The sequence below is a fragment of the Gorilla gorilla genome, chromosome 6 (assembly GCF_029281585.2).
Source record: "Gorilla gorilla gorilla isolate KB3781 chromosome 6, NHGRI_mGorGor1-v2.1_pri, whole genome shotgun sequence".
In the NCBI taxonomy this organism is placed as follows: domain Eukaryota; kingdom Metazoa; phylum Chordata; class Mammalia; order Primates; family Hominidae; genus Gorilla; species Gorilla gorilla.
The window spans coordinates 27,419,193-27,442,633 of NC_073230.2; the positions used below are offsets into that span (position 1 = coordinate 27,419,193).

At 36.6% G+C, this 23,441-nt stretch overlaps 1 protein-coding gene across 1 annotated transcript in view; it reads right to left on the reverse strand.

Moving 5' to 3' along the window:
- Window positions 1-23,441, reverse strand: part of MACC1 (MET transcriptional regulator MACC1) — a 310,452-nt gene that overhangs the window by 44,381 nt on the left and 242,630 nt on the right. The window contains exons 9-10 of the mRNA XM_055392492.2: window positions 5,269-5,510; window positions 4,121-4,281 (exon numbers count right to left, since the gene is read on the reverse strand). The gene's annotated coding sequence lies outside the window, so the exon portion shown is untranslated. The remainder of the gene's footprint in view (window positions 1-4,120; window positions 4,282-5,268; window positions 5,511-23,441) is intronic.

A 23,441-nucleotide genomic window follows, 5' to 3' on the forward strand; every position in this document is an offset into this window, starting at 1 on the left:
ACTTCTCCTGGTATAGCTCACATATCTGTGAAAAGGTGGCTATGACATTGATATTCTATGAAAACTTGTAGTGAGCAAGCTGGTAAACATCACCTTTACCATGAGCAACACCAGACTGCTACAGTAAGCTATGTGTAAATCTTCAGAAGAGTACCTTGTTTGCAAGTGTTTATTTTATTTTAATGAGTTGTACTCTGAGTAGGACAAAAATCACCAATCAAAGACATCCTGCCAACTAAGATGAAAGAGATATAAAGAAAAAAATATTAAGCAATAAAAACACTAATGGCTAACAGATAGTACACCTTGCTATGTTCTGTGACTGTTCCAAGTGATTGACAGGTAATAACTCATTCAATCATGAAAACAACTCCATAGATGTTATATACTCTTTTTATATATTATTGTAAGCTCCTACTTTAAGGATGAAGAAGGGGAGATTCAAAGAGATTAAATAACTTCCCTAGGACAGTTGGAGAGGTAATAGAAGAAAGAGATTTGAACCCAACACAAAATGGCTCCCAACTCTTTTATTTCAAGCATGAGATATGGCCTCACAACAATACCCTTCCCAGCTGCAGCAAAGGAGGTAAGATGACCTAAATGCAGCACAGAGGCTGAAGGAAACAACCAACTCTGAAGCTAAGAAACATTTTTGTAGCCTACCTTCCAGTCGTTATATGATCAGATACTGAGAAACCCTGAGCCTCACATGCTCACTGCCACAGTAACAACGTGCACACAGCCAGCGGAATCATTATATTCAACAAGTGAGAATTCATTGAGCTGAATAATTTCATTGACTCTAGACCTGCTTGATACTTCTCCATCATATTATTCTTAATTCCCTCAACAATGAAAATCATATCAATGGGCTATACCAATGCCAATATTTGAAGACTTTTACTTCCAGCTGTGTAAGAACTACACTTGAATCTGGTATGACTGACAATATCAGGCTCTAAATGAAATCATGAGGCCACCAAATTATTATGGTGCCACAAGGCCAAACACTAAACCATCAAATAATCTTGGAGGCATTTTGCAGCCAATCTAAACAGCTAATAAAATGAGATCATAGGTTTTCCAGGAAGTAAAGCTAGCCATCCCTGCCTGATTCTGATAAACACATTTCCATGTGAAATTTAGGGGAAGGAATTTAGAGTCTTCCCTAGGGACTGGGTTCACTCTTTAGCTGTCCCAATTTCAGACTCACCCAGTTATACTGCAGGGTGAGGTTGATGTTCTCTTAAAGTTGTTCGGCTCATCTCTCTGATGGCTTAAGGTTTTTTACCTTTTTAATTCTTCCAAATCTACATTAAAATGCCAAATATGATTTTCATTTAAATGCCAACATAGGATTTATAAACATTATTGAGAAAGTTAAAGAGTAAAATTAAGAGGATACACACAAGACGAATCCAAACAAAAGAAGAGGAAAAAATAAAGAGATAATGAGAATGAGCAAAAGAGAAAATACACAGAAGGGAGAAATTGCAGCCACTGGATATGGAAAGAGTGGGAACAGATTTTAATTTACTCATGCATTTCTCATGAAGCTGTGGAAGATATGGTCCAAATGCTTAGTCAGACTGGGGCTGGAGAATACAGGTTCCTATGGGAACAGAAGCAGCTTACTGCCATGGTAGTCTGCGTTCCAAATGTAAGTTGCAGCAGCAGACTTCTTTTCCTATTCAGAATATTATTTGTGCTCTCAGTCTCAATTATTGCACTCCAGAGAGCTGTGAAGAGCAAGCCTGCATCCTTAGCTCCTTGTTTCTTCCTGTCTTCCTAATTCAGATGTGTATTCTTTCCAACTGTTCGTCTTTTTTTTCTTCTCTGCAATTTATCAGGCTACTTCCTTTCCCTCAACATTCCTTAAACACAGTACAGTGTATATATTATGTCTAAAACACAATGTTGCACAAACGCAAAAGGTCACCTTGTATTGACCAAACTGCCCAACTATCACCAGACATGTATGTATACTGCCTCATCAGAAACACACTGCCTGTATTCATTTTGTTCTCATTGGTCCCTAAAGACAGATAAACAAATCAGCACCATTTTGAACTAAAGACAAATGAGCTCTCTTAGACTACAAACTAGTGAGATAATCTTGACATATTATTTTGCAGCTGTATTAAGGTTCTTAGATACTCAGTTATCTTCTCATGCTTGGAAGTGTTTATTAACTAAGAAATAATGGAGTCAGTATCCACTTTTTAAAACAATGTTTCTCAAAATAAAATCTGTATACCAAGTAAAATAATCACTTCTGTGGTTATTAAAAATGATGATTATTCCCCAACCAAATGATATGTAACTAAATACTGGCACGTCTATACAATGGAAGTCTATTTAGCCATAAATTGTATAAGCAACTGATAAAATAAATATTTTACAAATATTGTGCTGAGTGAAAGAAATTGCATGGAAAAGAAGTACATTTTATATGATCCATTTATATCAGTTTCCTCATAGGAATACAGTGTTCACTTTGATCACCTAAGGAAACTATAAAGGGATTGTATAATATGCACTAAATTGGTTGGGCATGGTGGCTCATGCCTATAATCTCAGCATTTTGGGAGGCCGAGGTGGGTGGATCACCTGAGGCCAGGAGTTCAAGACCAGCCTGGCCAACATGGCAAAATCCCATCTCTACTAAAAATACGAAAACAGCCAGACGTGGTGGCATCCGCCTGTAATCCTAGCTACTTGGGAGGCTGAGGCAGGAGAATTGCTTGAACCTGGGAGGTGGAGGTTGCAGTGAGCTGAGATTGGGCCATTGCATTCCAGCCTGGGCAACAGAGTGAGACTCTGTCTAAAAAAAATTAATACATAATATGCACTAAACTAACTTTTGGTGATAGAAATCAGATCAGCAGTCACTCCTGGAAGGGGGATACTGAGTGGAAAGGAGCATGAGGAAGTTTTCTTGGGTGATGAAGATACTTTATGTCTTAATATATATTCACAAAAACTGATCAAATAAGTAAGGTCTTAATCTTTCATTGTATTTAAACTATATCTCAGTCTTTAAAAATGCTGGTTCTTGTGTCCTATTACCTAAGCATCTGCATTTATGGCAACAGACTGTTTTGAAGAATAACTTTAGATTTACAGAAAAGTTCCAAAGATAATACAGAGTTCCTATATACACTGGACCCAGTCTCCCCCACTGTCACCTTTTACATTACTAATGCACATTTGTCATAACTAATGAACCAGTATTGATACATTGTTACTAAGCAAACTCTGTACTTTATTCTGAATTATTTGGTTATTTTTTTCTCATTGTCCTTTTTCTCTTAGGACCCCACCCAGAATACCATGCACTTAGTCATTATGCCTTCTTTAGCATCTCTCTACTATGACAATTTATTGGACCTCGTTGTTGTTTTTCATGACCTTGACAGTTTTGAGAAGCACTGGTCAGATATTTCATAAAATATCCCTCAGTCGAGGTTTGTTTGATGTTTTTCTCATGATTAGAGTAGGGCTATGGATTTTTGGGAGAAAAACCACTGAAGTGAAGTGTCATTCTTATCACACTAAAGCAATGTTACATATGATCAACACAACGTCACTTATAGTGTTCACCTGGATCACCTAAGAAGCATTTGCATTTTAAAACCAGTTCCTTGGATATTTCCTGTATTTACTAACTTTCAAAGTGCCATATTAAATTTTAACATTTCACAGAGCATTAAACAACTCCATGTTTTAAGCTATAACACAACTCTCTGCTCAAAGCCATCTATTACTCCTCAGAAGAAACGTCCGCCATATCTCTTTAATATGTCTTGTACCTCTGTGTCAGGAGATAGGATGAGTGCCCTGCTTTTCACATGGGATGATCTATCCCTTTTCCCTAAAACTCTCAGTTCCTTTGAAGGTCATGCTACCCCATATGTTTATTGCCCAGTAACTCTCCTTTACTCAGTCATCCACAAGCCTTTGATTGCCCCTGACAATTCCTTAGAGATTTTAGTTCCCAACTGTTTCTTTTCCATAAATACGTATCTCATATTTTTCAGTGACATCAATATCCACATATGTGTTTCTTTCAATACATGTCCTCTCCATTTCTTGCCCCCATCTTTGGTGATCTTACCTCTGTTCCACCTCAACCATGGTCATGGCTAAACTTCATTATTAACAATTTTATCCACTCCAAAATTTCCAGTTTTAATCACCCCGTCAAACACATCTGTTCTCGATGACATCCTATTCTTCTATCCTCTTTTGAGTACTCTGATTCCTAAAACTCTTTTCCTGTTTGTAAAAATAAAAAAAAAAACAGAACAACAACAACAGAAATAACAACAAAAACCACACCACTTCTAGTCAGTTGTTTCTGCTAGCAATTTATCACCATGAATCTCACTGAAGCCCTCACTCTCTTCCTTACTTTCCTTAGCTTCTATGGCCTAATATTAAAATATTCCTTCTATCATTGCCACATGGCCAACCTTAATCCTGTTTAGAACTAACTCTTTTCCTATCTTGCTCCTGAAATATAGCAGCTAATCACAAATGGTGGCAAAATGCATAACATGTTTGCTGTGATCATATTAATTTCATAACCACACTCATTAAGGGGGCCTTAGTGTGGCTCCGTCATCCCTCTTCATTTTCACTTATCCAGTCCCATGGGAAATTATTTTATTTTATATTTCCATTGCCTTTCATTGAGGAAGTAGAAGTAACTAGAGGAAGATTCTTGCATGCTTCCACCACTATATAGAGCAACATCATTATCCATATACCTTACCTGAATATCAAGGCAAACCCACCTATTTAAGTACTAAATCCATCCACTTCAGTGTACTCAAGGCCAATGCTCTTGCTATGGCTTACTTTGTCTCTTGCATCATCATTTTTTTCACTAGTGGTCTGTTTCTATTAGTATATAAACACAAACTATCTTGAAGAAATCTTCCCTTGATTCTATATCCCTTCACATAGTCTCTGTCGCACTTTTCTCCTCTACAGAGAAGAGTTTTTGCAGTCAAAGTTTTTCTTTCTCCTCTTCCCATTCCCTCTTGGACCCACTCTGTTCAGGCTTGTGTTCTTGCTGTGCCATGGGGGCTGCTCTTCGCAAGGGCACAAAAATCCTCTGTATTATATTGTCTAGTGGTCATTTATTAGACTCCCAATTTAACCAAATAGTATCATTTACACACACGTTATTCACACGTTATTACTTGAAACAACTTCTTTACTTCACCTTCATAATACCAACCTTGTTTTTCTACACACCTCACTGGCTGTTCCTTCTCAGTCTCCTTTGATAATTCCTCTACACCTCCCAGATCTTTAAACACGGGTATGTTTCGGGACTCAGTTCTCTCACACAGGTGATCTCTTTGTATTCTGCAGCTTTAAATGTGACCACTAACTTTAAAATTCCTAAATTTATATTTCCAGTCTGAATTTCTCCCTGGAACTGGAAACGCATATCTTCATTTCTTGATATCTCTATTTAGAAATCCAATATGCATCTGTAAATGAAAAATTGCACCAGATAAGTTAAATGGGAAATGAAGACTTTATTCAAGACTATTGCAATAAAGGAAAAAGATTGAACTCAACTCTGATAAAACAAAAGGTGAGAGAGTTTCAATCACTGAAGTGAGCTAATGGAAGAACAGTGGAAAACTGACATCAGGGGAAAGGTTGATCCAGGTGATTAGTACATCGTTTTTTGCAATTGGTGCTTATTGAAGTTAGACTCCTCTCCTCCCACAGAGACTAAGAAATACAGATGCTTGCTTGCTTTCTTCTTTTAAAGTTTTATTTTGGTTTCAATTGACATGCAATAATTGTGTGTGTGTGTTTGTATATACATATATATGTGTATGTGTATACATATATGCCTATAGTCATATACATATGGTACATTTAAGAAACAGTGTAATGTTTCAATACATGTATACATTGTGTAATCATCAAATCAAGGTACTTAACATATCCATCACCTCTAACACTTGTCATATCTTTGTGGTGAGAAAATTCAAAATCCTTTTTTCTAGCTATTTTGAAGTATATAATACATTATTCTTTACTGTAGTCACCTTACTTTGCAATAGGACACCAGAAATTATTCCTCCTATCTAACTGGAATTTTGTACCCATTGACCAACCTCTCCCCATCTCCCCCACCTCTGGTGACCACTATTCTACTCTCTACTTCTGTGTGATCAACTTCTTTATATTCCACATATAAGTGAGATAATGTGGTATTTGTCCTTTTGTACTTGCTTTATTTCACATAATATAAAAAGACAACAAATGCTAGTGAGGATATGGGGAAAGAGAACTTTTATATACACTGTTAATGGGAATGTAAATTAGTAAAGCCATTATGAACAACAGTGTGTAAGTTCCTCAAAATACTAAAAATAGAACTACCATATGATACAATAATCCAACTAATGGGTTTACATCAAAAGGAAATAAAATCAGTATGTCAAAGAGATGTCTGTGCTCCCATGTTTACTGCAGCACTATTCAAAATAGCCAAGATATGGAATCAACCTAAATGTCAATCAATGAATGAATGGATTAAAAAATGTGGTGTGTATGTGAACAATGTAATACTACTCAGCCATAATAATAAACAAAATTCTGACATTTGGAATAACATGGATAAACCTAGAAGTGCCATTTTTCTTAGTGATTACATGTCAAAGGGATTGCTTCTAGCAGCTTGGGAGGAATATTTCTGGGATGTGGAAGATTTGGATCTCAAGAGGGCAGAAACAGTTTTCTCTTGCAAGTTATCTAAAATTAGTGCTCTTTAAAAAGAAATGCTATGAGCCTATAGTCAGGAAGAAACTTGTCCAAAATTTAGTCAACTTGAGGGGAATTTTAAGGCCATCCTGGTCATATCTCAAACTCAAAATGACCAAAAATGAATTACTGATTTTCTTCTACCCTCAAACTTGTCCATTCCCCAGTATTTGTCAACTCAGTTGCAATTGTATTCTTCCAGTTATTTGGGTCAAAAACCTTAGGGTCAACATTGATACTTTCTACTTTCCCTCTGTCTCCCCCCAACACCCCCACCCACATCCAATTCCTCTGTAATCTTTATCTAGCTTCCAGCCTTCATCAGGCTTTTCACTCCACCCTAGCCCAGGGCAGCAAAATTTTCCAATGGATTATTAAGTTACTTTCCTAACTATTCTTTCTAGTTTCACTCTTTCTCGTCCTGCAGTCTACTATTTAGACTGCCAAGTTTCTATTCCACTCAAATCCAAAGCTGTTATCTTGGCTTAAAAAGCTCAATATCTTCTTCCTCCTGTTTTCTCCTTACTTTAATCTTGAACTTTGCCCCCACACTCTAGACTCTCTGTGCATATTTGCCTTTCTGAGTCACATGTGCCTCCTTATTGTCCCTCATACATTCCAATCATGTCTTTGCCTCCAGGATTTATGACTTGCTTTCTTCATTGTTTGAAACACTCTTCATACAGATATCAACATGTCTTTCTTTCTTCTTTCTTCTGTCAGGTCTCGGCTCCAATGTCAAATGTTATCACCTATTTTAGTCTTTCCCTAAGCTCATGTAATATTACAATATAACAACCCAGTTTTTTTCTTCTTAGTTCTTATCAACCCCTTGATGTATTATTGTGTTTGCTTAACTATTTATTTTGTCTCTCCAATTAGAATGTATGTTCTTTGAGAGCCAGGACTTCTTATATGTTGTTTACTAGAGAAAGTGTTCCAGGAACAGAGTAAGCAATAAGTATTTGTAAAATAAATGAATAAATTTTCTGCCTTAGATTGATGGTTACAAATGGCTATTGACTCCCATTAAAGCACTTCACAATCTTCAGTGAATCAGTGCTATACCCTTTTTTATTCTTTCAGCCCCAGTCTCTGTTACCTTCAGTGATTTAATCATCAACATTTTTTATTATCTTGGCTGCACAGATAATCATCCTCAATGTCTGAACTATTGAATGAAAAAGCTATACTTGAAACTAACCTCTTAGCTCTGTAATGCATTTCTCTGCATATAAACACCTGGATTCTCATTTCTCCCCATCCTTTTGACCAACTACAGCTATCTCTGCCTTGATTATGATCTCTAAGTTACTTGACCTCACCCTGGTCTTGCTTCCTCTTCTCTCTCATTCAACCCCTTCTCTCCCAGGATGAGTTCTATAGTCAGTCAATTTGGTAATGTGCTCATTACTGCTCCTAATTCATTCATATTTTAGCAAATACTTAGCATGGTGAGGCTTCTGATCCTCAGCAATGGTAAAAATCTAACATTTATTGTATCTGTTCTAATTCCTTGGTTTCATGTGGTATCTTTCATCCTACTCGGTAATCTTTTTGTTCACACAGATTTTTTTTTTTTTTTGGTCCATGTTTCTGTGGTCTGTAGATTCCATTGTATATGGCTTAAAATCATGCCTATGTCCCTGTAAACATAAACCTAATTTCCTTTTTCTATTACTATCAGTAGACAGCTTTATATTTTATTTTAGTCATTTGAGGTGAGATTCTCAAAATTGCTCCTTAGCACTAAAATATATCCCTTTTTAAGATATAGTTCATCTCTTTCCTTTACTCCAATATTCAACAAAACATATTATTTTTTTGTTACCCTAAACCTCCAAATTCTATACTTGCTAACATTCTATCCCATCTTATTTGGGATCTTCTTCCCATATACACATAGGTTATTTTTCTCCAAAAGATTTAATCAATCCTGTCTCTCTGTTTATAATTATTTATTATTTTAATCATTCTATGGTAGTCATTTTTGTTATTTCTCTACTTTGATTAGTTGGGAATTTTTAAGAAAAAAGATAAGGTCTAACTATTTCCAATATTTTCCACATTACAAAGCTATCACTCTATAAATACTGAATGAATAAATGAATGTTATTAAGGCTTTGAAAAGAGCATGGGAAAATATAGAATATTGTATAGATTATTAGATGCCTTTCTCTATTCACCCAAGAATTGCCATAAACTAATAGCTAATTATTCCAAATTTGTGATAGTGGTAGTGTTGGTGGCAGCAAGGCATTATTTACTTAAAATATTTGATATTTTATGGCAATGTTCTTAAAGCTTTCCAAAATCTAAAGCTGAGTCCTGACTAGTCTTAGAGCTTCTTTGGCCTCATTTCAGAGTCTAGTTGAATGATTAATGAAATCCTTACTCTCCATTTCCCTTTTGAATGTTCTGTTGAATCTCCATTGAATCCAACCTCATTCATCAGGCATGTTGTCTGGAAGAGTCTCAGAGAATCCCTTCTGGGAGTTTTAGAGTCTTCCATTTGACCTTGGAGAGAGATTGATCTTGAAATTGTACTAAGCAACCAAATTTTCCATTTGTTATACTTTCTCAGTGACCACAAAAGCAAAGGAGTCTATAAATACATTATGTTAAGAAAAAATAATATTTGTATTGATTCGCTGGAGTTGCATTTTTAAATTAAAACAAAGGCCTAAATTTTATAATTCTTTCTAGTGTATTTAATTTTGAGAGCTATTAGATGGCTCTCTGTTATTGTCAAAACATATTATGGCCCTTTTCTAATTTTTCTATTCTCATGAGTTTCAGTTCTTGTAGCAAAAATGACAAAAACATTTCATTATTTTTATTTTAGAAAACTTTTTCAAATAGTTTTTACTCAGATTCTTGTTGAGCTGTCTACACAACTTCCTCCGCAAGAAGAAATTTTAAAATCCTCCTTTGAACTATTCTTTAATATAACTGAAAGAGTACATTAAAATTTTTACAAACAAAAGAAACCTATATCCATGTCTCTTGTCAGAAATAGGTAGTGTTTAAGTGGAAAGAGAAGTATAATGGAGTTTGAGGAGCTCTGCTTAATTTCTTATTTTGTCACCAAGACTCCACGGAATTTTTTAAAAAATAATAATGGTCCTGTTACAGTCATTCTCCTTCACCTGCTCACTATTTCCACTTAAATGGATTTATGTTGAACCTCCCATACCACACCAGAGTGGTATACTTTTTACAACTGATGAACCTACATTGACACATCATTATCCATTAACATCCATAGTTTATTTCAGGGTTCACTTTGGGTGGTATACATTCTATGGATTTTGACAAATGAATAATGACATGTAGCCACCATTGTAGCATCAAACAAAATAGTTTCACTTCCCTAAAAATTTTCTGTGCTTCAACTCTTCTTCCCTCCTGCCTCCTTAACTCTTGGAAACCACTTTTTACTATATCCATAGTTTTGTTTTTTCCAGAATGCCATATTTTGAAATCGTATGGTATGTAGCCTTTTCAGATTGGCTTCTTTTACTAAGTAATGTGCATTTAAGCTACCTCTTTGTCTTTTCATGGCTTGAGAGCTAATTTCTTTTCTTTTCTTTCCTTTTTTTTTTTTTTGCGACAAGAGTTTTGCTCTATCGTCCAGGCTGGAGTGCAGTGGCGCAATCTCCGTGCACTGCAACCTCCACCTCCTGGGTTCAAGTGATTCTCCTGCCTCAGCCTCCCGAGTAGCTGGGACTACAAGCGTATGCCACCACACCCGGCTAATTTTTTGTATTTTTAGTTGGGGGGGTTTCAATGTGTTAGCCAGGCTAATCTCGATCTCCTGAGCTCGTGAGCCGCCTGCCTCAGCTTCCCACAGTGCTGGGATTACAGGTGTGAGCCAGCACGCCCAGCCTGATAGCTCATTTCTTTTTAGTGAATAACAATGCATTGTCTGTATGTATTACATTTATTTATCCATTTACCTACCGCAGGACATCTTTGTTGCTTCCAAATTTGGGTAATTATGAAGAAAGCTGCTATAAACATCCATGTGCAGGACTTTGTGAACATATGTTTCCAACTCCTTTGGATGAATACCAAGAAGCATGACTGCTGGGTTGTATGCTAAGAGTATGTTTAGTTTTGTAAGAAACCACCAAACTGTCTTCAAATTGGCTCTACCATATCACCAGCAATGACTGAGAAAGAAATGGATGTACCACATCATCAGGAATGACTGAGAGTTTCCACTGCTTCACATCTTCACCAGCATTTGGTGTTAGTGTTCTGCATTTTGGCCATTCTAGTAGATGTGTAGTGGTTTCTCATTGTTGTTTCAATTTGCATTTCTCTTATGACATATAATGTGGAACATATTTTCATATGTTTATTTGCCATCCATATATCTTCTTTGGTGAGGTGTCAAGATCTTGGCTCTTTTTACATTGTGTTTTTAATTTTCTTGTTGTTGAGTTTAAGAGTTTTCTGTATATTTTTTATAATAGTTTTCCATTTACAGTATTTACATATGTAATCCATCCTCATTTTTGTGAAAGGTGTAAGGTCTATGTCTAGATTCTTTTCTTTTCTTTTTTTTTTTTTTGCATGTGAATGTCTAATTGTCCTAGCACTGTTTGTGGAAAAGACTATTTTTGCTCCATTGTATCATCTTTGCTTCTTTGTTGAAGATCAGTTGACTATATTTATGTGGGTCTATTTTAGGGCTTTCTATTTTGTTCCATTGATCTATTTGTCTATTCTTTCACCAGTACCGTACATTTTGATGACTGTAGCTTTATAGTAAGTCTTGAAATCAATAGTGTTCGTCCTCTAACTTTGTTCTTCTCCTTCAGTATTGAATTGGCTATTCTAGTTCTCTTGTCTGTCCATATAAATTTTTGAATCAGTTTGTTCACATAATAACTTACTGAGATTTTGATTGGGATTGTGTTGTATCTATATATCAAGTTAGGAAGAACTGACATCTTGATAATGCTGAACCTTCCTATCCATAAACATGAAATATCTCTCCATTTATTTAGTTCTTTGATATTTATTATTAGAGTTTTGCAGTTTTGCTTATATAAATCTTGTACATATTTTGTTAGATTTATACTAAGTATTTCACTGTTGGAGGGAGTGCTAATGTAAATAGCATAATGTTTTTAATTTCAAATTCCACTTACTCATTGCTGGTATATAGACAAATGATTGACTTTTTTATATTAACCTTGTATCATGCAACCTTGCTATAATCACTTATTAATTTCAGAAAAATATTGTTAATTCTTTTGGTTTTTCCACATAGATAAGTATGTCATCTGAAAATAAAGACAGTTTTATTTCTTCCTTCCCAATATGCCTATCTTTCTTTATTTCTTTTTATAAAAAACAAAAGTGTTGCATTAGCTCAGACTACCAATATGATCTTGAAAAAGAAAGGTAAGAGGAACTCCCTTTCATTTTTCCATATTTTTGCAGGAAATTGTCTAGATTTTCACCATTAAGTATGATGTTAGCATAAGATATTTTTGTGTGTATATTATTTATCCAGTTAATAAAGTTTTCCTCTATTCCTAGTTTGCTGAGTTATTTGTCTCTCAGCAAAAACTCTCAGATTTGAATGAGTGTTAGATTTTCATCAAGTATTTTTTATGCATTTATGGATATGATCATGTGATTTTTAGCCTGTTAATATGATTACTTACCTTAATTAATTTTTCAATGTTAAATGAGCCTTGCATATTTGAGATAAATTTCCTGGTTATGCCATATAATTATTTTTATGCATAGTTAGATTTAATTTTGTTTTGTTGTTATTTTGCTGAGGACTTTACATCTATATTTATGAGAACTATTGGTCTGTAGTTTTCTTGTAATGTCTTTGTCTGGTTTTGGTATTAGCATAATGTTGACCTCACAAAGTAAGTTAAGAAGTATTCCTTCTCCTTCTATCTTTAAGAAGAGATTGTAGAGAACGGATACAATTTCCTCCTTAGATGTATGGTAGAATTCACTGGTAACATATGAAATGTAAAGTAGTTTCCTCCAATTCTGTGAAGAAAGTCATTGGTAGCTTGATGGGGATGGCATTGAATCTATAAATTACCTTGGGCAGTATGGCCATTTTCACGATATTGATTCTTCCTATCCATGGGCATGGAATGTTTTTCCATTTGTGTCCTCTCTTATTTGCTTGAGCAGTGGTTTGTAGTTCTCCTTGAAGAGGTCCTTCACGTCCCTTGTAAGTTGTATTCCTAGGTATTTTATTCTCTTTGTAGTAATTGTGAATGGGAGTTCACCCATGATTTGGCTCTTTGTTTGTCTGTTATTGGTGTATAGGAATGCTTGTGGTTTTTGCACATTGATTTTGTACCCTGAGACTTTGCTGAAGTTGCTTATTAGCTTAAGGAGATTTTGGGCTGAGACGATGGGGTTTTCCAAATACACAATCATGTCATCTGCAAACAGGGACAATTTGACTTCCTCTTTTCCTAATTGAATACCCTCTATTTCTTCTCTTGCCTGATTGCCCTGGCCAGAACTTCCAATACTATGTTGACTAGGAGTGGTGAGAGAGGGCATCCTTGTCTTGTGCCAGTTTTCGAAGGGAATGCTTCCAGCTTTTGCCCATTCAGTATGATCCTGGCTGTGGGTTTGTCATAAATAGCTCTTATTATTTTGAGATACTTTCCCTCAATGCCTAGTTTATTGAGAGTTTTTAGCATGAGGGGCTGTTGAATTTTGTTGAAGGCCTTTTCTGCATCTATTGGATAGTCATGTGGTTTTTATCATTGGTTCTGTTTATGTGATGGATTACATTTATTGATTTGTGTATGTTGAACCAGCTTTGCATCCCAGGGATGAAGCTGAGTTGATTGTGGTGGATAAGCTTTTTGATGTGCTGCTGGATTTGGTTTGCCAGTATTTTATTGAGAATTTTCAGAGGCCTCAGAAATAATACCACACATCTACAACCATCTGATATTTGACAAACGTGACAAAAACAAGCAATGAAGGAAGGATTCCCTATTTAATAAATAGTGTTGGAAAAACCGGCTGGCCATATGCAGAAAGCTGAAACTGAATCCCTTCTTTACACCTTATACAAAAATTAACTCAAGATGGATTAAAGACTTAAGTGTTAGACCTAAAACCATAAAAGCCATGGAAGAAAACCTAGGCAATACCATTCAGGACATAGGCATGGGCAAGGACTTCATGACTGAAACACCAAAAGCAATGGCAACAAAAGGTAAAACTGACAAACGGGATCTAACTAAACTAAAGAAATTCTGCACAGCAAAAGAAACTATATCAGTGTGAACAGACAACCTACAGAATGTGAGAAAATTTTTGCAATCTATCCATCTGACAAAGGGCTAATATCCAGAATCTACAAAGAACTTAAACAAATTTACAAGAAAAAAAACAAACAACCCCATCAAAAAGAGGGCACAGGATATGAACAGACACTTCTCAAAAGAAGACATTTATGCTGCCAACAAACATATGAAAAAAAAAAAGCCTCATCACTGGTCATTAGAGAAATGTAAATCAAAACCACAATCAGATACCATCTCATGCCAGTTAGAATGGCGATCATTAAAAAGTCAGGAAACAACACATGCTGGAGAGGATGTGGAGAAATAGGAACACTTTTACACTGTTGATGGGAGTGTAAATTAGTTCAACCATTGTGGAAGACAGTGTGGCAATTCCTCAAGGATCTAGAACCAGAAATACCATTTGACCCAGCAATACCATTACTGGATATATACCCAAAGGATTATAAATCATTCTACTATAAAGACACATGCACACGTATGTTTATTGTGGCACTGCTAACAACAGCAAAGGCTTGGAACCAACCCAAATGACCATCAATGATAGACTGGATAAAGAAAATGTGACACATATACACCATGGAATACTATGAAGCCATAAGAAAGGATGAATTCGTGTCCTTTGCAGGGACATGGATGATGCTGGAAACGTCATTCTGAGCAAACTACCACAAGAACAGAAAACCAAACACCGCATGTTCTCACTCATAAGTGGGAGTTGAATAATGAGAAGGCATGGAAACAGGGAGGAGAACATCACACACCATGGCCTGTTGGGGGCTGGGGGGCTAGGGGAGGGATAGCATTAGGAGAAATACCTAACGTAGATGATGGGTTGATGAGTGCAGCAAACCACCATGGCACGTGTATACCTGTGTAACAAACCTGCACATTCTCCACGTGTACCCCAGAACTTAAAGTATATATGTGTGTGTGTGTGTGTGTATATATATGTATATATATATATGTGTGTGTGTGTATATATGTGTGTGTGTATATATATGTGTATATATATGTGTGTGTGTACATATATATGTGTATATATGTGTGTGTGTGTGTGTGTGTGTGTGTATATATATATAAAGGAATTCACTGGTGAATCCATCCAGGCTTGGTGCTTTCTGTTTTAGAAGGTTATTAATTATTGGTCTGAATTTGTTTTGTTTTTTAATTTTTATTTTTAATTTTATTGGGTACATAGTAGATGTATATATTTATGGGGTACATTAGATGTTTTGATATAGGCCTGCAATGTGAAATAAGCACATCACGGAGAACAGGGTATCCATCCCCTCAAGCATTTATCCTTGAGTAATAATCCAACTACTGTATTTAAGTTATTTTGAAGTGTACAATTATTATTGACTACAGTTACCCCATTGTGCTATCGAATAGTAGGTATTATTCCATTGTTTCTAACTATATTTTGTATTGTATCCATTAACCATCCCCACTTCCCTACTATTAATAACTCCTAATTACCCTTCTCAGCCCCTGGTAACCGTTCTTCTACTCTGTATGTTCATGAGTTCAACTGTTTTGGTTTTTAGCTCCCATAAATGAATGATAAAATGAAGCGTTTTTCTTTCTGTACATGGCTTGTTTCACTTAACATAATGATCTACAGTTCCATCTATGCTGTTGCAAATGACTAGGTCTCATTCATTTTTATGACTGAATGGTACTCCATTGTATATATGTACCACATTTTCTTTATCCATTTATCTTTTTATGGAAACTTAGGTTACTTCCTCTTATTAGCTATTGTAAACAGTGCTGCAGCAAACATAGGAGTGCAGATATCTCTTCAATATACTGATTTCCTTTCTTTTGGGTATATACCCAGCAGTGAGATTGCTGGATCATATGGTAGCTCAATTTTTAGTTTCTTGAGGAAACTCTAAACTGTTCTCCATAATGGTTGTACTAATGTACCTTCCCACCAACAGTGTACAATAGTTTCCTTTTCTCCACATCCTTGCCAACCTTTGTTACTGCCTGTTTTTTGGATATAATCTATTTAAACTAGGGTGAGATGATAGCTCATTATAGTTTTGATTTGCATATCTCTGATGATCCGTGGTGCTGAGTACCTTTCCATATGCTTCTTTGCCATTTGTATGTCTTCTTTTGAGAAATGTCTATTGAAATATTTTGCCCATTTTTTGATCCAATTATTAGATTTTTTCCTACAGGGTTTTTCGAGCTTCTTATATATTCTGGTTATTAATCTTTTGTCAGATGGGTAGTTTGCAAATATTTTCTCCCATTCTGTGGGTTGTCTCTTCATTTTGTTGATTGTACCTTTTGCTGTGCAGAATCTTTTTAGCTTGATGTGATTCTATTTGCCCATTTTTTGTTTTGGTTGCCTGCACTGTTTGGGTATTGCTCAATAAATTTTTGCCCAGACTAGTGTCCTGGAGATTTTTCCCAATATTTTCTTGTAGTAGTTTTATAGATTGAAATCTTAGATTTAAGTCTTTAATTCACTTTAATTTGATTTTTGTATATGGTGAGAGATAGAGGTCTAGTTTCATACTTCTGCATATGGATGTCCAGTTTTCCCAGAAAAATTTAGTGAAGAGACTGTCTTTTTCCCAGTGTATGTTCTTGGCACCTCTGTCGAAAATGAATTCACTGTAGGCAGTGTGGATTTATTTCTGGGGTCTCTATTCTGTTCCATTGGTCTATGTGTCTGCTTTTATGCTTGTACCATGCTCTTTTGGTTACTATAGCTCTGTACTATAATTTGAAGTCGGCTAATATAGTTCCTCCAGTTTTGTTCTTTTTGCTTAGGATGGCTTTGGCTCTTCTGGGCCTTTTTGTGTTTCCATGTAAATTTTAGAATTTTTTTAATATTTCTGTGAAGAATGTCATTAGCATTTTGATAGGGATTGCATTGTATCTGTGGATTGCTTTGGGTAATAGGGATATTTAACAATATTAATTCTTACAATCCATGAACATGGAATATTTTTTCAAATTTTGTTGTCCTCTTCAATTTCTTTCCTCAGTGTTTTATATTTTTCATTATAGAGATCTTTTATTTCTTTAAGATAATTATTATTTCATTTTTTGCCTGGCTATTATAAATGGGATTATATTTGTATTTCTTTTTGAGATTGTTCATTGTTGTCATATTGAAATGCTAATGATTTTTATGTTGATTTTGTGTATGCAACTTTACTGAATCTATTCATCAGTTTTTTTGTTTTTTGGTTTGTTTTGAGATGGAATCTCACTCTGTCACCCAGGCTGGAGTGCAGTGGCATGATCTTGGCTCACTGCAACCTCCACTTCCTGAGTTCAAGCAATTCTCCTGCCTCAGCCTCCCGAGTAGCTGGGATTACAGGCAAAAGCCACCATGCCTGGCTACTTTTTGTATTTTAGTAGGGATGGGGTTTCACCACGTCAGCTAGGCTGGTCTCGAACTCCTGACGTCAGGTGATCCACCCACCTAGGCCTCCCGAAGTACTGGCATTACAGACGTGAGCCACTGCACCTGGCCTGTTTATCAGTTTTAAAAGTTTTCCTGTGGAGTCTTTAGGATTTTCCAAATATAAGATCATATCGTCTGCAAATAAGGGTCATTTGACTTCTTCCTTTCCATTTTGGATGCCTTTTATATCTTTCTCTTGTCTGATTGCTCTAGCTAGGACCTCAAGTACTATGTTGAATAATAGTGGTGACAGTAGGCATCCTTATCATGTTCCTTATCTCAGAAAAAAGGCTTTCAGTTTTTTCCCATTCAGTATGATACTATCTGTGGGTCTGTCATATATGGCTTTTATTATTTTGAGGTACGCTCCTTCTGTAACAGTTTTTTAGGGTTTTTATCATGAAGGGATGTTGTATTTTATCAAATGTTTTTTCAGCATCAATTGAAATAATCATATTGTTTTTATCCTTCATTCTGTTGATATGATGTATACATTGATTGATTGGTGTAGGTTGTTTCTCCTTGCTTCCTGGGGATAAATCCCACTTGGTCACAATAAATGATCTTTCTAATGCATTGTTGTATATTTGGTTTGCTAGTATTTTGTTGAGGATTTTTGCATCAATGTTCATCAGAGACACCGGCCTGTAGTTTTCTTTTTCTGACATGTCTTTGTCTGGTTTTGGTATCAGGGTAATACTGACCTCGTAGAATGAGTTTAGACATATTTCCTCCTCCTTTATTTTTTAAGAATAGTTTTATAGGATTGGTATTAATTGTTTAAATATTTGGCAGAAATCAGTGGTAAAGCCATTGGTCCCCAGGCTTTTCTGCATTGGAAGTCTTTTTATTATAGCTTTGATTTTGTTACTTGTTATTGGTCTCTTCAGGTTTTGAATTTCTTCCTGGTTCAATCTTGGTAGGTTGTATGTATCTAGGAATTTGTCCATTTTTTCTAGATATTCCAATTTATTGGCAGATAGTGGCTCATAGTAGACATTAATTACCTTTAGAATTTCTGCAGTATTAGCTGTAATATCTCCTTTTTAATCTCTGATTTTATTTATTTGTATCTTTTTTTTCTTAGCCTGGCTATAGGTTTGTCAATTTTGTTTAACTTCTCAAAAAACCAACTTTCTGTTGCACTGATCTTTTATATGTTTTTTATTTCAATTTTATTTCTTCTCTAATCTTTTTTCTACTAATTTTGGGTGTGATGTGCTCTTGCTTTTCTAGTTTCTTAAGAAGTATCATTAGATTTTTTATTTGAAGTTTTTCTACTTTTTTGATGTGGACATTTATAGCTATAAACTTCCTTCCAAATATTGCTTTTGCTGTATCCCATAGGTTTTCATATATTGTTTCCATTGTCATTTGCCTTAAGACATTTGTATCTTCATATGATTTCTTGTTGCTCATTAACATCTTTCTTTCTGATTGAAGTACTCCCTTTAGCATTTCGTGCAGGACAGATCTGGTATTAGTGAAATCCCTCAGCTTTTGTTTGTCTGGGAACGTCTTTATTTCTCCCTCATATTTGAAGAATATATTAACCAGATATACTATTCTAAGGTGAAAGTTTTTTTCTTTCAGCACTTGAAATATGTCATTCCACTCTCTCTTGGCCGGTAAGGTTTCTGCTGAAAAGTCGGCCGCCAATTGTATTGGACCTCCATTGTATGTTGTTTGTTTCTTTTCTCTTGCTGCTTTTAGGATCCTTTCTTTATTCTTGACCTTTGGGAGTTTGATTATTAAATGCCTTGAGGTGTGTTCTTTGGGTTGTCTTCTTGGTGTTCTATGACCTTCTTCTACTTGGATATTGATATCTTTCTTTAGGTTTGGGATGTTCTGTGTCATTATCCCTTTGAATAAACTTTCTACCCCTACCTCTTTCTCTACATCCTTTTAAAGGCCAATAACAGATTTGTCCTTTTGAGGCTATTTTCAAGATCCTGTAGCTATGCTTCATTGGTTTTTATTCTTTTTTCTTTTGTCTCCTCTGACAGTGTATTTTCACATAGCCTGTCTTCAAGCTCATTAATTCTTTCTTCTGTTTGATCATTTCTGCTATTAAAGGACTCTGATGCATTCTTGCATGTGCCAATTGCATTTATCAGCTCCAGAATTTCTGCTTGATTCTTTTTAATTATTTCAATCTCTTTGTTAAATTTATCTGATAGAATTCTGAATCCATTCTATGTGTTATCATGACTTTTTTTTTTTTTTTTTTTTAGTTTCTTCAACACGGCTATTTTGAGTTCTCTGTCTGAAAGGCCACATATCTTTGTTTCTCCAGGATTGGTTCTTGATGTCATATTTAGTGCATTCGGTGAGACTGTATTTTCCTAGATGGTGTTGATGCAAGTAGATGTTCTTCTTTGCCTTGGCGTTGAAGAGTTAGGTATTTATTGTAGTCTTCACTGTTTGGGCTCATTTGTAGCCATCCTTCTTGGGAAAGCTTTCCAGATATTTGAAAGGACTTGGGTGTTGTGATCTAAGCTGTATCTCCTTTAGGGGGCACCCCAAGCCCAGTAATGCTGTGGTTCTTACAGACTCATAGAGGTACCGCCCTGATGGTCTTGAACAAGATCTGGAAGAATTCTCTGGATTGTCAAGCAGAGACTCTTGTTCTCTTCCTTTACACTCTCCCAAACATACAGAGTCTCTATCTCTCTGTTAAAAACCATTTAGAGCTGGGGGTGGAGTGATACTAGCACCCCTGTGGCCACCAGCACTATGACTGTGCAGGGTCAGACCTGAAGTCAGCACAGCACTGGGTCTCACCCAAGGCTTGCTGTAACCACTCACTGGCTGCTGCCTATGTTTGCTGTAGGCTCTGGAGCTCTACAGTCAGCATGAGGCAAAGCCAGATAAGCCTGCGACCTGCTCTTCAGGGTGGTGAGATCCTCCAGACTCCAGGTGAGTCTAGGGGTGCAATCCAGCATTAAGAGACTAAAGTCTAAAACCTTAGAAGTCTACCTGGTATTCTATTGTACTGTGGCTGACCAGACAGTCAAACCGCAAGACACAGTTCTTCCTACTCTTCTGTCCTCTTTCCAAAGGCAAAGGCACTTCACTCTGTAGCCACCGCTTGGCCACAAGGCATACTACCAGACTACGCCAACTTTCCCTTAAGGCCCAAGGGCTCCTAAGTTAGCTTGTGGTGAATGCTCCCTGACCTGGGACTCACCCCATAAGGCAGTGGGCTCCCCTCTAGCCCAGGGCAGGTCCAGAAATGCCATCTAAGAGTAAAGTGCTAGAATCAGGGATCCCAAGAGGCTTCTTTGTGCTCTAACCCTCTGTGGCTATGCTGGCATCTAAGGTACAAGAAAAAGTCCCCTTTTCTTTTCCCTCTGCTTTTCTCAAGCATAAGTGGTTTTGTCCCATAGCCACCATAGCTGGTAATGTGATGAGTATCAACTGAAGCCAGCATGTCTCAGAGGCTCACCCACGGCCCTCGACATAGTACCTGGGTATCAGTGATGATTATTTGGAGCCCAAAGGCTCTTTAGTCACTAGGTGATGAATGCTACCAGCACTGGGTCCTTTTCTTCAAGGCAGTGGGTTCCCCTCTGGCCCAAGGTTTGTCTAGAAATACCATCTGGGAGCTAGAGCCTGCACCAAGGGCCTCATGATTCTGATCTGTACCCTGTCTTTCTGTGGCTGAGCTGGTATTCAATAGGCAAGTCAAAGTCCTTCCCCTTCTTCCCTCTCCTCTCCTCAAACAGAAGGAAGGGGTCTCTTTGGATCCAAAAGCTGTGCAGACTGGGATTAGGGGACGGTGATGCCAGTACTCTCTTGGCTGCTCCAGCAGGTGGAGTATCTCAGTAGGTCCTGTGCCCCTACCCCTCAGTCCACTGTCTTTGGGACTAGTTTAGCACTAGCACTCACCTAAGCGTTGCAGTCCTTAACGGCCTACACTGCCTTTCATGTTTAGTTGGAGACAGACCACACCATAGCCCTCAGTGGGAGGTTTGCAGGAACTCAAGTTCAGACTGCTGGGAGAGGTGATTACCCTCTGGCTAGAGCTGATTTAAATGCTCCCTCCATGGGCAGGTGTCAGCTGAGTTTGGCCAGGTTTTCCTTTCTGCTGTAATAGGATAGCACTGAGTCAGTGCCTCACAATTGCTATGTTCTCCCTCCTCCAGCACCCAGAGATGCTCTCCTGAGGCTCAGACCACCACTGCCAGCCATGGGGGAGGAGTGGCGTTGGCGATTCAGGACTGCTTTTTCTGTCTCTTCAGTGCCTCTCTCAGCAACATGAAGGTAAAACCAGGTACTGTGAGTGCTCACCTGATGTTTAGTTCTTGATGGTGTCTTTTCTTTGTAGATAACTGTTAAATTGGCATCCTTGAGAGGGGAACAATCAGTGGAAACTTCTAGCCTGCCATCTTCTTCCACCTCCCCTGATTTGATTTTTAATAGATTTATGTCTATCCCTTACATTTCTTTTGTAAGTCTATTTTCCTTTGTAACAAGAAACAACTATGTATTTGTTGAGAAATTGTGTCTTTTAAGGAATTGGCCTATTTTATCTAAGTTTTCCCAGTACTTTTATTTCTGATATTAGTAACTAGTATCATCTCTATTCTTAGCTTTTCAATTTTTTCATCTTTTCAAAAAACCATCTTTTGGTTTTCTCTATTGATTTCTTGTTTTTAATTTCATTGATTTCTGCTCTAATTTTTATTATTTCTTTTCTTCTGCTTACTTTTGATTTTATTTACTCTTTCTAGTTTCCTAAGGTGGAAAACTAGAAACATCTTTCTCAATCCATTTACTTTTGCTATATGGAAGTAATTTCTCTAATGTTTGCAATATACCCTTACAGCTAATGCAAACCCACTTTCAAAGACCATGCTATCGCTTCACAGGTAATGTGAATACCTTATATTTTAAAAAAATAATTAAAATGCCTTCCTCCCATTTCTTGTATCATAGCTGTCATTTATTTCATTTATATCTAAGCATATATAGTGTTCTTAGATACTGATATGGTTTGAATTTGTGTCCCCACACAAATCTCATGAGGAATTGTAATCCCCATTGTTGAAGGAAGGACCTGGTGGGAGGTGATTGGCTCAGGGGGGCCGATTTCTCCTTGCTTTTCTCATGATAGTGAGTGAGTTCTCACGAGATCTGGTTGTTTAAAAGTGTATAGCACCTCCCCCTTCTCTCTATTCCTCCTGCTCCTGCCAGGTAAGACGTTCCAGCTTCCCCTTCACCATCCATCATGCTTGTAAGTTTCCCGAGGCATCCTCAGAAGCAGAAGCCTGTACAGCCTGTAGAACCATAAGCCAATTAAACCTCCTTCCTTTATAAATTACCCAGTTTCAGGTATTTATTTGTAACAGTACAAGAACGAACTAATGCAGACACACACACACGCACACAAGATATATGTGTAAGCATACATAATGAAATACATTGTTGCTATTACTTTATGAACAAAATGTTATCTATTAGACCAACTAAGAACAAGAAAAATAAAAGCTTTTGTTTACCTTCATTTATTCCTTCTCTAATGCTCTTCCTTTTTTATGTAGATATGTGTTTCTGACCTATATCATTTTTCTTCTTTTCAAAGAACTTCTTTTAACAATTCTTGCAAGACAAGTCTACTGGCAACAAATTTATTCAATATTTATTTGTCTGAAAAAGGTTTTATTTCTCCTTCACTTTTTAAAATTGTGAAATAACACTTAACATGAGATCTGTTAACAATTTTTAAGTATACACTACATTATTTTTGATTGTAGGTACAATGTTGTAGAATAGATCTCTAGGCTTATTTATGTTGCTTGAGTGAAAGTTTATATTTGTTGATTTACAACTCCATTTCTCCATCCTCCAGCCCCTGGTTACCACCATTCCACACT